A 13,228-nucleotide genomic window follows, 5' to 3' on the forward strand; every position below is an offset into this window, starting at 1 on the left:
CGATTGCGTGGTTTGAACCATCCGGACACGTATCGAGCGCTCCTGGTTTCAACCGGCCGAATACGGAGTGACGCTGTCAGATCACTCTAGAGCGCTCAATATAACGACCAGCCGAAGATACTTCTTAGAAACGTTTATGAATATACTACATAATAGTTATCTGTCGTGCTCGCATTTCCTTTCTTTAACGATGCGAGCCCGGTACTTGCAAGTCACCAGTAGCGAGCGCCGAGCTTTAAAGAAAGGAAATGCACGGAAGGCAGACGATGACTATGATTGTGGGACAAGATAATAACCAAAGGGTGCAAACATTTTTAACAGTGTCTCTTTAACGCTGCATGCCCGTCACTTTCGGAAAGAAACGGCATATGGCTGACCCAGCGTTTTTGATAGGAAAGTGGCCAGCGCAAGGTGTTCAAGAAAGGAAACGCTCGGAAGACAGACGACGAATATCGCTTGGTGACAAGATAGGCTCCACAGTATGTGAAGTTTAGAGCGTACGTTTTGATGAACGACACAACGGCTGAAAAGCAGTCTTTTGAAGTTAGGCAAATGGCCACGTGCATTCTCGCGTTGCCTTTAGCCATAGGCTAGTCAAACACAAGACCAAGTAAAAGAAGTACTGACGTGTCCTGATGTGCTCTAATCTTGTGAATTTTCAGAAGCTGAAGGAGTTCGTGGTGAAGGCCAATAAAGTTCCAATGGGCATCATAGCTGTCGCACTTTACGGCAAGTCAAGCGATGTTTGTGGCTACATAACAAAACAAATGAAGTAAGTCGTTTACTCCAATAACAGTTTGGCGTGTGAGGTGCAGTATACTGTATGCTGTAACGAGATCACAACACCGGTTTTCGGCCTAGAGCGTGGCATGCTTGAGGGTGGAGCGAACTGAAATTTTTCAAAGAAATAATCGTATTCGAGTTAACTTGCCTTGTTCCAATGCTATTCACTGCATGCTTAGAAGCTCTTAGACTGGGAAGGCTTAGGAGGTTGGATTAGCGGCGAATATCACAGCAACCTTCGGTTTGCGGATTACATTGTCCTATTCATTAACAATGCGGGCGAATGACAACAAATTTATGAGTGAGGACCTTAACCGAGAAAGTATAAGAGTGGGGCTCAAGGTTAATATGCAGACGACAAAGATAATGTTCAATAGCCTGGCAAGGGAACAAGAATTCAGGATCGCCAGTCAGCCTCTAGAGTCTGTAAAATAGTAAGCTTATCTGGGTCAGCTAAACAAAGGGGATCATGAGAAAGAAATTTACAGAAGAATAAAATTGCGTTTGAGTGCATACGGCAGGCATTACGAAATTCTGACTGGGAGCTTACCATTGTCGTTGAAAATAAAAGTGTACAAACATATCAGGCAGAAACTTGGAGGTGAACAAAGAAGCTCAAGAACAAGTTAAGGACCTCAAAAAAAAGCGATGGAACGAAAAATGTTAGGCCTAACGTTAAGAGACAGGAAGAGAACAGTGTCGATCAGAGAGGAAACGCGGATAGGCGATATTCTAGTTGACATTAAGAGGAAAAAAATGGAGCTAGGTACGCCATGTATTGCGTAGGATGGATAACCGGTGGACCATTAGAGTTACTGAATAGATACCAAGCGAAGGGAAGCACAGTCGAGGACGGCAGAAAACTAGGTGGGGTGATGAAGTTAGGAAATTTGCAGGCGCAAGTCGTAATCTGCTAGCGCAAGACAGGGGTAGAAGAGTCTGTTGCTGGGCCTGTTGGTATACCAACAGGCCCAGAAGTGTTTCTACAAGTATGTATACACACAGAAGTGTTTCTACAAGTATGCATGTTTACATACTTGTAGAAACACTTCTGTGTGGTTGTTTTTCATTATACTTGTTGCTAGTCCCAGCGTGTGTCCGTCTACTTCTCTCCTGGTGTTTGCGTCCTGAAGGCTGGGTTCCATCGTTTCTACAAGACAGGGGTAATTGGAGGTCGCAGGGAGAGGCCTTCGTCCAGCAGTGGACATAAATATAGGCTAGTGATGATGATCATGATGACGATGATGATAATTTCTCAAATCCGCTATTAGAGAACGTGTAGTAAATGCATCCGTCTGCAGAAGTCGTCACCTTCTCAATTCCTTAATTAGGAAGTGCACACAAAATATTGTTTACCCCCGCATGCATGGGCGAAAATTTGTTTGTGTGCTACTGTCACTCTAACTTGTCGTGGATGGGAAAGTAAATTTTTAAACAAATACAGCCCTTGTGTCAAAATAGCCCCATCTGCTAGAGGGTACCGCTCTGCTTTAATATCTTTATTAAAAAGTGTGCATTAAATTATTACCTTTTGTCACATGTACAAGCAAAACTGTTGATGAGCTACTGTTACTGTGTGACTTATCGTACGGGAAAAGTAAATACTTAAAGCAATCTTGCGTTTGTGTCATAAACGCACATCCGACACAGGATTATCAAGTCTGTTTTCGCAACCAACCACGAGATCTCCTAGTTTACTGCATGGCTACGGATAAAAAACTAGCAGCGTCACCTGTCCCAATTGTATATATTTTTTCCGATTGCCTCTGTTGTTTGCCGTAAAGAAGGAAAAGAAAAGACCTGCCTATATATTAACATAGGTAATAACATCAGAACATGCAGAAAGCATCCGTGAAGCTACTTTGAAGCGCTACTTCGCTTTTTGACTGGCAAGTTTTTTTTTTTTCCTTTAGAATTGGTACACAACAGCCCCTGCCGGATTTTTATTACGTGTTGCTTCAAATGCCATTTCATGCTACAGAAAATGTGGTCCTTCGTCATTGCTTTCTTTGCATTTCTAGTTCATTAAGTATTCACAATTTTCAGCGCCTGTCAAAGTGTGGATAGACTAGCCACACTGGTTCGCTATGGCTGGTCTAACATGACTTAGCGACATAACATTTGCTCCACCTGGTGTCATAAACTTAACTTACAAGGTTATTGTGTTCTTGTATGACCTTTCCATAGACGACATAACATGTGCATTAAGCTATTATTTTTTTTTTGCAAGAGCTGCTTCTGTAGAGGCCGTGAGTGCACTGAATAATCGAAGCTAGTATGCTCGAGAGTGCCAGGGGCTGTAGGACGAGGAAGGGTGCTGTAGTTATCTCGGGAGTGGCAGTCAAATTTTCAGAATGCTCCACCACCGAGCAGGTGATGCTGCCATAATCTTTCTTAACTGCTGCCATGACATTATGGCCATGCGCATTTATCGCATCATTCCTCCGGGCTTTCGCTATTTCCTACGTGAACTCTTTTTAATCGCCGTTGCTGGATGTTTCAATTAAAATGTGGTCCTCCTTCATTGCTTTCTTTGCATTTCTAGTTCATTAAGTATTCACAATTTTCAGCGCCTGTCAAAGTGTGGACAGACTAGCCACACTGGTTCGCTATGGCTGGTTTACCATGACTTAGCGACATGACATTTGCTCTACCTGGTGTCATAAACTTAACTTACTAGGTTATTGTGTTCTTACATGACCTTTCCATAGATGACACAACATGTGCATTAAGTTATTATTTTTTTTGCGAAAGCTTCTTCTGTAGAGGCAGTGAGTGCACTGAATAATCGAAGCTAGTATGCTCGAGAGTGCCAGGGGCTGTAGGACGAGGAAGGGTGCTGTAGTTATCTCGGGAGTGGCAGTCAGATTTTCAGAATGCTCCACCAGCGAGCAGGTGATGCTGCCATAATCTTTCTTAACTGCTGCCATGACATTATGACCATGCGCATTTATCGATCATATCATTCCTCCGGGCTTTCTCTATTACCTATGTGAAATGTTTTTAATCGCCATTGCTGGATCTTTCAGATAGTGACGTACTCCCTCTCGCTCCATTTTTTATGGATTACTAAGCTAACAAGTTATGAGATAGGTATCTCGATGTACCGTAACAACAGGATTTCGTCTTAAATCCCCGCTGCTTATAACTCACTCCGGTTCAACGCAACACCACAAGTATGTCTCTTCGTGGCCACTTGTAACATCGTGCGTCCTAAGCATTTTTGAGAATAATGCTACGCATGGATTTCTTCGCTTGTAGGGGCATAAAGGAAGAAAACTGCGCACTTGCGTCCAAGGAGAGACCAATTTTCAGAATTGCTTACGTAAACCGTTGTTCGGTTGTGTGAGTGCTAGATCATGGGAATTGGTACATGTCAACGGAGCTGCTTCATGATGACTGATGTTTACTAGCACAAAGGCTATTAGGGTCATTAAGCGCCAAAAAACTGGTGAATAGTCGACTAAATTAAGGTATTGATAATAGACAAATAATTCGTATATCAGCGCGTCATAAACACGCTGGCGTACTCTGTCGCGTTAAAGATAAAATAGGAAACTCGTAATTTTCATAAAATCATTTTTAGAGACACACTGCGTATGCCGAACGGTTAAAATTACTACACTCGTGATGTCAAAGTAGCACTTACTCGTCATGATTTACCAATGCCTGATGAGTCCGTGTCTTTTATTTTTGTTACAGAGAAATTATCGTACCGGATGTATTTCTCTCGTTCGCACACGAGACAATATTTGACAAGACGGATGAGAACTGCAGAATTTTAGTCCCACAATTCCTACAGGACCCCCGCACGTTGTCGCCGCAGCTACCTTTCGGGCACTCAATAGTAAGTGAACATTAGGTAAACTACCAACGTGATGCAACCGTGTCCGGTTTTAATGTGTTGGCATGTTTAGGGTACTTGACGCGATTTGCAGCGGCTATCTACCTATCTAGGTTTGTTCGTTTGTTTGCATCTATCTTTGTCCGTAACCGTTTTACCTCATACCTGAGTCGTAGGGTATTCAGTGGTCGAATGGATAGTGCATCGGCCTGCTGTGCTCAGGTAACAGAGTTCGAAACGAACCATCGGACTAACTTGGGTCACGGAGTCGGCTATTCACGGAGTCAGCAGGAGTCAGCAGTATGTGCCGTGTGCACATGCGTGCCGCTCTTCAACGAATCTCTTTCAGGAGGACATGGGTCACTGTAAGGTGAGGGACCGGGTAGGGACCACTGTTCGAAGAATCTCTTTGACGCCGGCATAGAGCACGGGGTATGGGCCACTCGGTTTGTTCTGGTGTTCAATGAACTTTGGAGTGGCCGCTATACAATGACGGAAGGGATCCCTAAAAAAATATTTGATGCTGAATGGAATCGAACCCACGTCACAAGGGTTCTCCAAGGACAGCAACCCGATGCGTTAGCAGACGGCGCCGCAAATGCGCAGGTTATGTGCCGCTTTTCAAAGAACGCCTTTCAGGCTTTAGCGAGCTGCCCCGTTAATGCACTGGGTATGTATCACTCTTTAATGAGCTTCTCGCCAACTTGACTCAATGAGTATGTGCCACTTAAGTGTGCGGCAAGCAAGGGGACGATTCTGAGTGTTCGCAGGCACCGGCGTGCCACGTTTCTCCTCTCGAAGGCCATGCGTGCACTTGTAGGCAGTGCCGCCAGGGGGCGTAGCGTGTCCAGAAAGAAGTGCGAGAGAGGAGCCGGGTTGCCGCATGACGCGATTAACCGCATTCGCATGCATCGGCCGGCGCCATGCATTTCGAAGGCCAAGCGCAGGCTTCACGGTGACGGCGCTAGATGGCGTCAATTGTTCTTAGGGAAGGGGGAAAGCGGAATCCCGCTGCAGCACACGCCACATACATAACTGGTTTCGATGGCATGCAATACGTTGCCTCGCGATATTGCTAAAGTGCTAACTCATCCCCGTCAACAGTCACCGTGAGCTGGGTTCTACCGCAATTTCTTCCCGGTGCGATGCTATATGGTTTAGGTTTAGCAGAGAGCTCCGGTGTAGTTTCAACTTCCTGAGGAGCTGTACGGAGCACTTAAATCTACGTAAACGAGCTTTTTTTTTCGTTATTTTCGCACTTCGAACCAGTCGAAACATGGCCACCGAGCTCAGCAGAGCAACGCCGTGGCCAATGGGCTGCCCGTCACGGTGTTTCAGTTGCTGTGGTGTTCGGATTCCTAGCACGAGGTCTCGGGTTAGGTTATCCGCTGTGGCTGTCACATTATGGTGGAAGTTGAATAGAAGAATACCTGAGTACCATGCTGCGCAGTAAACAACCACATGCAGTCAAAACCAGTCCAGAGTTCTCCACAAAGTCGTTGCTTGCAACTTTGTGTGCACTTTCAGGACGTTAATATTTCGATTTCTTTTGTTCGGTCTATTTACTCACCACTGATCAAAAAGGGCGCGTCGACATACATTAACAAAACTCTACGGTAATATTTAATCTCCTCGCGATGACAACCTTTTCTGCAGTCATGATAGAGCTCACCTTGATGAAACGTGACGTAACGTAACGCGTAGGGCAAAAAAATGCTGTCTCCAGGATGCAATTTCAGTTACTCTCGATGATCAGGAGATTGACCCCCACTGCGGAAATTTCGCTGTAAAACAACACAAACTTCTGTCGTGGAGGGAGCTTAGAAAGCAGGCCTTGACGTCATCGACCTTACCATGACGTCCTAACACAGAGCCAATTTAGCTGCCACCGTGCAGCAATACGACCACGTTTGATGACGTCAATAGTTTGAAAAAAGTAACAGGCAAGACTTCTGCGTGCGCTCGCTCTATGTGTACTCGCTGGTGACAGCCACAGTGACCGCAGAAACAATGCGAACCAATTTAACATGACGTCATCACACGTCGACCGCCTTAACATGGATATCAAAATTGTTTTGAAGAATCAAGTGTTAAAGTTATTTTTTGTTTAATATAACGCTTACCTGTCTATAGTCTTGAGTGTCGAGGGTATCGACCACCTGATAATAGAGAAAAAAACTGCCGCTGAGTTCTATTTGTCAGCAATTGCCGCTCAGCGCATATGAAGACAAATAATAGCTATGATGGTGCGAAAAAAAAAATAGTACGCTTAGCCCAGCACAAAATCTTTGATGATCTGCTGCACCCTTCTTCCTTATGCTCGCATGCAATGCTTCCGTCCTCATATCTGATATCTCTGTCCTGTGTCACAAAGAGTAAGTGTGCACGCCGACACGCTCAATTTGCAACTCATCTCCTTCCAGGGTCAGGCTGTGGAGCTTCTGAAATGCGTGTCGGACGCGCAAATTCAAACGAAGCTGGCCCTTTTTGTGACCCTGAATGGAAGATACTACAAGGCCGTTAACGAGAAGAACGTGTTCGACAAGTGCACCATGGCCAATATCAACGAAGAGGTCTTCAACTACAAAACTACCTCTCGGGTAGGCATATAAGCATTGCTTTGCCACTTCAACACTGAATAGAAGAAGTACCTGTTTTACGAGAGCTCATTCGTCAGTTTTTCTTTCAAGTTTACCTTTCCGTGCTTATTCCCCCGTGGTTCGGTGCGCATGGACGGTGTTCGACTTCACTTCGAGTAAAATTTGTCGATCTCGGAGGGAGGGTAACAGTAAACTATAGCAGAACTACAACTATGTCAATCACGCAGATCGTGCTACGAAAATAGGCCGATAGTAGAGACACTGAATAGTCAACTGGGTCGATTTCCAAGTTTATGCAACAAAATGAAGCCGATCGAAGAGACATTGTAATACATGTACTAAATTGGGCTGATCCCGGCGATGTTATAACCGAAACTGGGCCAATGCCAGCGATAGATGTAATAGTTTACTTGACCGATCCAGGAGCTAATGTAATTAGAATTGGCACAATACCTGAGTCGTGTAATTATTTAGTGAGCCGAGCGGCAATGGTTTAACCAGACTGCGCCAATATCAAAGGCAGATTCAAAGTTCACTGGGCTTCTCCCTGAGATGGCGTAGAAAAATTCAACAGACACTTCGTTATCCCTACGTGGAATTCGAAAGCATTGAGACCACCAAAGGTTCAGGGTTCGACTCCCACAAAGGTCATGGTTTTGAGTGCCTCAAATAAATATATCTTAATTATTTGTGGCTTGATTAACTTCGCCTTAATTAACACTAAAGTTCGTGTGTTCGACTTCCACTAATGGTCGTGTGTTAGGGGGCCGTAAGGAGCTCTATCCTAATTAAGCATGTGGCCTAATTATTTTACCGTAAATAACTCTGCCTTAATTAACTTCGTATTATTTACACAAATGGTCGTTGGTTCAAGTGCCGTGATGAAGTCTATCTTGATTAAACTGGCGTTAATATATAAAAACTACCTGAAATTATACTGTTCTGATCTTGTGATGCAAAAGATAAATACTTTTCAGAAGGCCTTCCTGCGCTACGGCATAATAATCCAAGAAAGTTCTGGAAAACAATAGGTCAGAAAAGTGTCAGCAATGATATTTTAATACAGAAATCCAACAACACCCCATACTCCGACGCTGACAGTCCGATATCATTTACCTCGTTTTTCACATCTGTTTTTACCAAAGAACAGAATTCTAACATTCCTTACGTACCTCATTTTGATTACCGCTACATGGCGCCAGTTGACATTACACTTGATGGCATTGTACATCTAATAAATAACCTTAAAGTTTCCTCTTCCTCCGGTGTAGACGAAATTAATTTTTTTTTAAATTGTTGCAGTTTCACCCGAAAGGCGAAGCATCAATTGCGATAGCAAATTAGTAGAGAGCTATACGGAGTAAGGATAGTAGTTTTATCAGCTGTATAAACTTGGACATGCAGCAGCACCAGCAACGCGCAGAACTGTTGTCGACGCCGTCGGCGTTTTGCCCGCGTTCGCACCGAACGCGCGCGGCGTTGGTGACTGTTGCCGGTGCCTCTGGGGGTGGCTCGGTGGTTTTCGACCAGATCATAATGGGACACTCGTCGAGCTGCGTCGGAAATCTTACTCACCTTCTCGCCTCGCAACGTTTTTATATAAATACGCATTTGGTGCCGCAGCTAAACGTCGCCTCCCCTCCCTCCCTCCCTCCCGTCCCCCCACAGCCTTTCGCGCGACGGAAAAAGTCGCGTTTGCTCTCTATATGGTGATTGTAAAGGAGGAAAGAGACGCTTAATTCTGCAGCCCTTCAGGGAGCACGGCGCAGAACGCGCGTTTGCTCTCCGAGGTGCGTTCTCTCCCCGTGAAAGCGCGCGTTCCTCGCGCCCTTTAACTCGTACATACAGCGTCCGGAGCGCGGCGACGATTTCATTGCCGTTGACGTCATACGGAACCTCATGGCGACGGCGACGCCGACGGCACAAAATCGCTTCGGAGTGTCCATGTAAATCCTATCGCGATAATACTAAAATACCATTTTCGTCTCCAGCTTCATCTTACTTTATATCTATAGGCAGTCGTTATTATCAAGTGAGCTCCCCACTGAATGAAAAACAGGAAAGGTAGTACCTGTGCTCAAAAGTAGCAATTAACATTCGCACGAAAATTATCGCCCCATCTCGCTAACATGCATCTGCTGCAAAATGCTTCAACACATTATTGCATCCCATATCTACAAGCACCCTGCAGTGTAATCATTTTCCCCCCAAACAGCATGGATTTAGAAAAAGCTTTTCCTGTGGGTCGCAATTATTTGAATTCACTACTGGCCTACATTACAACGTGAATATTAACTTACAAACCGACTGCATACTCCTGGACTTTGCTAAAGCATTTGATCGTGTAGCACAATGCCGACTAATATCTGAGCTGTCGGCGCTCAAATTAGATTCGCTAACCTTGTTATTGGTCCGTGACTTTGTTTCCAATCGCCAGCAGTTGACCGTTGTTAATAATTAGTCCTCTCCTCCCTCTGACGTCACATCAGGTGTGCCGCAAGGAAGCGTCCTCGCTCCAATACTATTCTTAATTTACATAAATCATATTCCAAATAATATCTCATCTTGTATAGGCAGATTTGCGGACGACTGCATTGTTTATCGTTCAATGAAAAATACTGACGACCAGCTTTCACTCCAATGTGACCTGGTTCGCATTACCAATTGGTGTAAAACATGGCTAATGACTCTGAACATTTCCAAATGTAACACAATCTTGTTTACCCGAAAATCAGCTGGTTCGCGTTTTCCTTACAACATTAATAAAAGTACATTGTCTAGAACCACACGGTACAAGTACCTATAGGCGTCCACCTCACACCAAAATATTTCGTGCGTTCATCATACAACCACTATTTATGCTAATGCTTCCAGATCATTAGGGTTTCTTCGCCGCAACCTACAAATCACTTCCCCTTACGTGCGTAAGCAAGTATATATAACATTTGTCAGACCGCAGTTTGAGTACGCTTCATCCGTCTGGTCACCTCATCAAAAATACTTAACAGACAAGCTAGAGCAGATCCAGAACCGAGCATGTCGTTTTATTTCGCGGAATTAAAATTATCAGTTCAGTGTAACCCAGATGAAGCGCGAACTTTCACTCCACCCGTTAAATAACCGTCCAGACGTTGCCCTTTTATCTCTGTTTCATAAATACGCGCGTGCCACTCGGTCACCCCTAGCACAAATACAACATCCCTCTCACTTATCGCATAGATAGATTACGTAATAACAACTGCTACACCCGCATTGCGGCACTACGCATGCTTTTATAATTCTCGTCACTGCCGCACGTCATCCGCCTGTGGAACGATCTTCCGGACTGCATCGTTCCGCAGCGCAGTTAACATCTTTCGCGAACATCTGCTCAAACACTTTATTAATAACACTCAGCACGTCCGTTTGTTCTTGTAATATATTCATGCAACTTGTCGTGTTTTTTTTGTTTTTTTTGTGCATTGTGCATAAAACTTTATGCATTTCCCTTATTGTGTTCCATGGTGCCTAGTCGTCGTCTTGTACTTCATATCATCATTTCAGAATTGCAGTATCTTGTAATCTTAGATACGAGTATATGACCACTAGTTTTGTACTTACCTCTATCTTGCAGTTTTTTGTTTTGTTTTTTTATTGTTATCCTAATATGTATTGACTTTTGTATTAACCCCCCTTACAGCAATGCCTCTGATGCGGCCTGTAAGGTATTTGTAAATAAATATATAAATAAATTATTAACTTCGCCCTAATTAACGTTGCCTTAATTGATGTCATCAACTGTCTCTATTGGATTACATGGACCTTTTGGACCATCTCCTGGTCACGCCAACGCCGACTACGCCGGATTTTCCGCCTCACGAGCCATGTAATGCTTTCGCATTAATAAATACTGGGATTATCACGGAGACACTACAAAAGTAAACTAGGCTGTTCTCCGAGTTGGCTGATCCCAGAGACAGTTCAATAAATTACTGGTTCCCTCCCAGTAGTGATCTAGCCAAAACTTGCAAGCAAGTTTTGGTTTAGTAGTTGACGTTGCTCATTCCGGGGATGGTGTAACCGATGATGCAATAGCTTGTTTGACCAATTCCGACAATAGTATAATCAAAACTGGGGCCATATAGCAGACAGTATTTTTATCTCTTTCCAGAGATGTTGTAATCAAAATTTATTTGATCCGAGAGACCGCGTAAATAGTAAACTGGGTATACCTCCAAGATGCCTGATCCCAGAAACAGTGGAATAGTAAATTCGGCTTATCACGGTTATGGGGTTATGGTTTAGCCAAAACTGGGCCAATATATCAGTGACACTTTAGTAGTTCATCCGGCTAATTCCGGATATTTTTCTTGATTCCGGGAATTTGCGACATCAAAAACAATGTAATAGTAAACTGGCCAGTACAGGTGATGTCGCAACGAAAACTGCGCCTAAATCAGTGAGTCGTAGTTTACTGGGCCAAAGCCGGAGATAGTGTAATCAAAACTGGGTTCATCTCGGAGATGTTGTATTAGAAAACTGGGCCGACCTCTAAGATGCCAATGCAAGAGATAGTGTAACAGTTTACTGAGCAAATCCCGGGTATGATGCACACAAAGCAGTGACAAAATCAGGACGCGTGTGTTACTTTACTGGGCCAATCCCGGAGATGGGGTCATCAAAACAGAAGCTAATCCAGAAACTGTAATGGACGGCGGTGACTTTGTGGGCCGATCATGACGCAAGTGAACAATACGTGTCATCGCAAAGGTTTCCATGTGGTTTGTAACGCGAGTCAATCAGGAAGGCTGAGCGATCCAGCAATCCTAATAAGTCTGTTCCATTACAACGGTTAAGCTGTAGAACATTCATCCAGATTTCTTTCCTGTTTCTTCCGGGTTTGGCGTCGCTGTCTAGTCCATTAGACGTGACGCAGTTGTCCCACACAACTGTGGCGCCGAGAGGGAACGCACAGATTATATTTACAAGAGAAGGAGCTTCACGCCCAATAGACTGATTCTAGGTCTCAGCGGATGGGTGGTGGGTGGTGTCACTGATTGATCACGTTTTAGTTGGAGGCCTTATGCACTGGAACGTCTCATACTTTTCTTCTTTTTTCTCTCTACCCAAAGATTTGCTCTGAAAGCTTCATAACCGGAGCGAAACCATTATTGCTCGCCGAATACGCGACTTACAAACTTGAAAATCCAAATTCAAAAGAATTGTACATGGTGGACAGCCCAGACTTACTTCAGCGAAAGGTAAGTATATAGCCATTACTGTAATTTTAGGTCGTTTTGCATGATTCGGCTACGCACTAGAAAGTAGTTCTGCCCCCTGTTAGGCGCAGTAAAGTGTCGTCCCAGCAGTTTACATGTCCCCAAAGTCGCCTAAGAAACGGGGCTTCAGATGCGGCCGCAAGCCGTGAACGATATTTCTGTCACATGCCATACGCCTCGCCATTTCGACAAATTTTTTTTTTTTTTGGGGGGGGGGGGGGGGGTCTCCTCTCGCGTAAGAAAAATGTTTTCCTTGTAAAATCCACAATAAGGGCAGCCAAAGGGCTCGATCTTCGTTATCGACAGCAGCACCAAGCCAACAGATAATGAAGTCAATTAAATATAGGAAATATAACTGTGGTTTTAATTGACGGAGGAAAATGACTGGAAATGGGAAATCGAAAGTGGACGAAAAGTCAACGAGGCCAATGGTGGCAGCCGAGCCTACCACGTGTTCCGCAATTCTCTTGGAATAATAGGTGGCGTCAAATTCACGCCCCGGTGACGACTCCCTACGAGTAGCACAAACCACACTCGAACAGTTTGCTTTCACGGACTGCTCCCACCGGAAGTAATCGCAGAGCCGGAAGCATTTCATGGGCGCCATGTATTCAACAACAACAATTGATCTAAGGCAGCTGTCCTTAGATCCAGTGTGTCTTGATTATTTGGGTGCATGTGTGTGCGTGTGTTGCTAAGATAGTGTCGATTGCTCTGAGACGACAGGTAATCACATTGAAATA

This window comes from Dermacentor silvarum, chromosome 5, assembly GCF_013339745.2.
Source record: "Dermacentor silvarum isolate Dsil-2018 chromosome 5, BIME_Dsil_1.4, whole genome shotgun sequence".
In the NCBI taxonomy this organism is placed as follows: Eukaryota; Metazoa; Arthropoda; class Arachnida; order Ixodida; family Ixodidae; genus Dermacentor; species Dermacentor silvarum.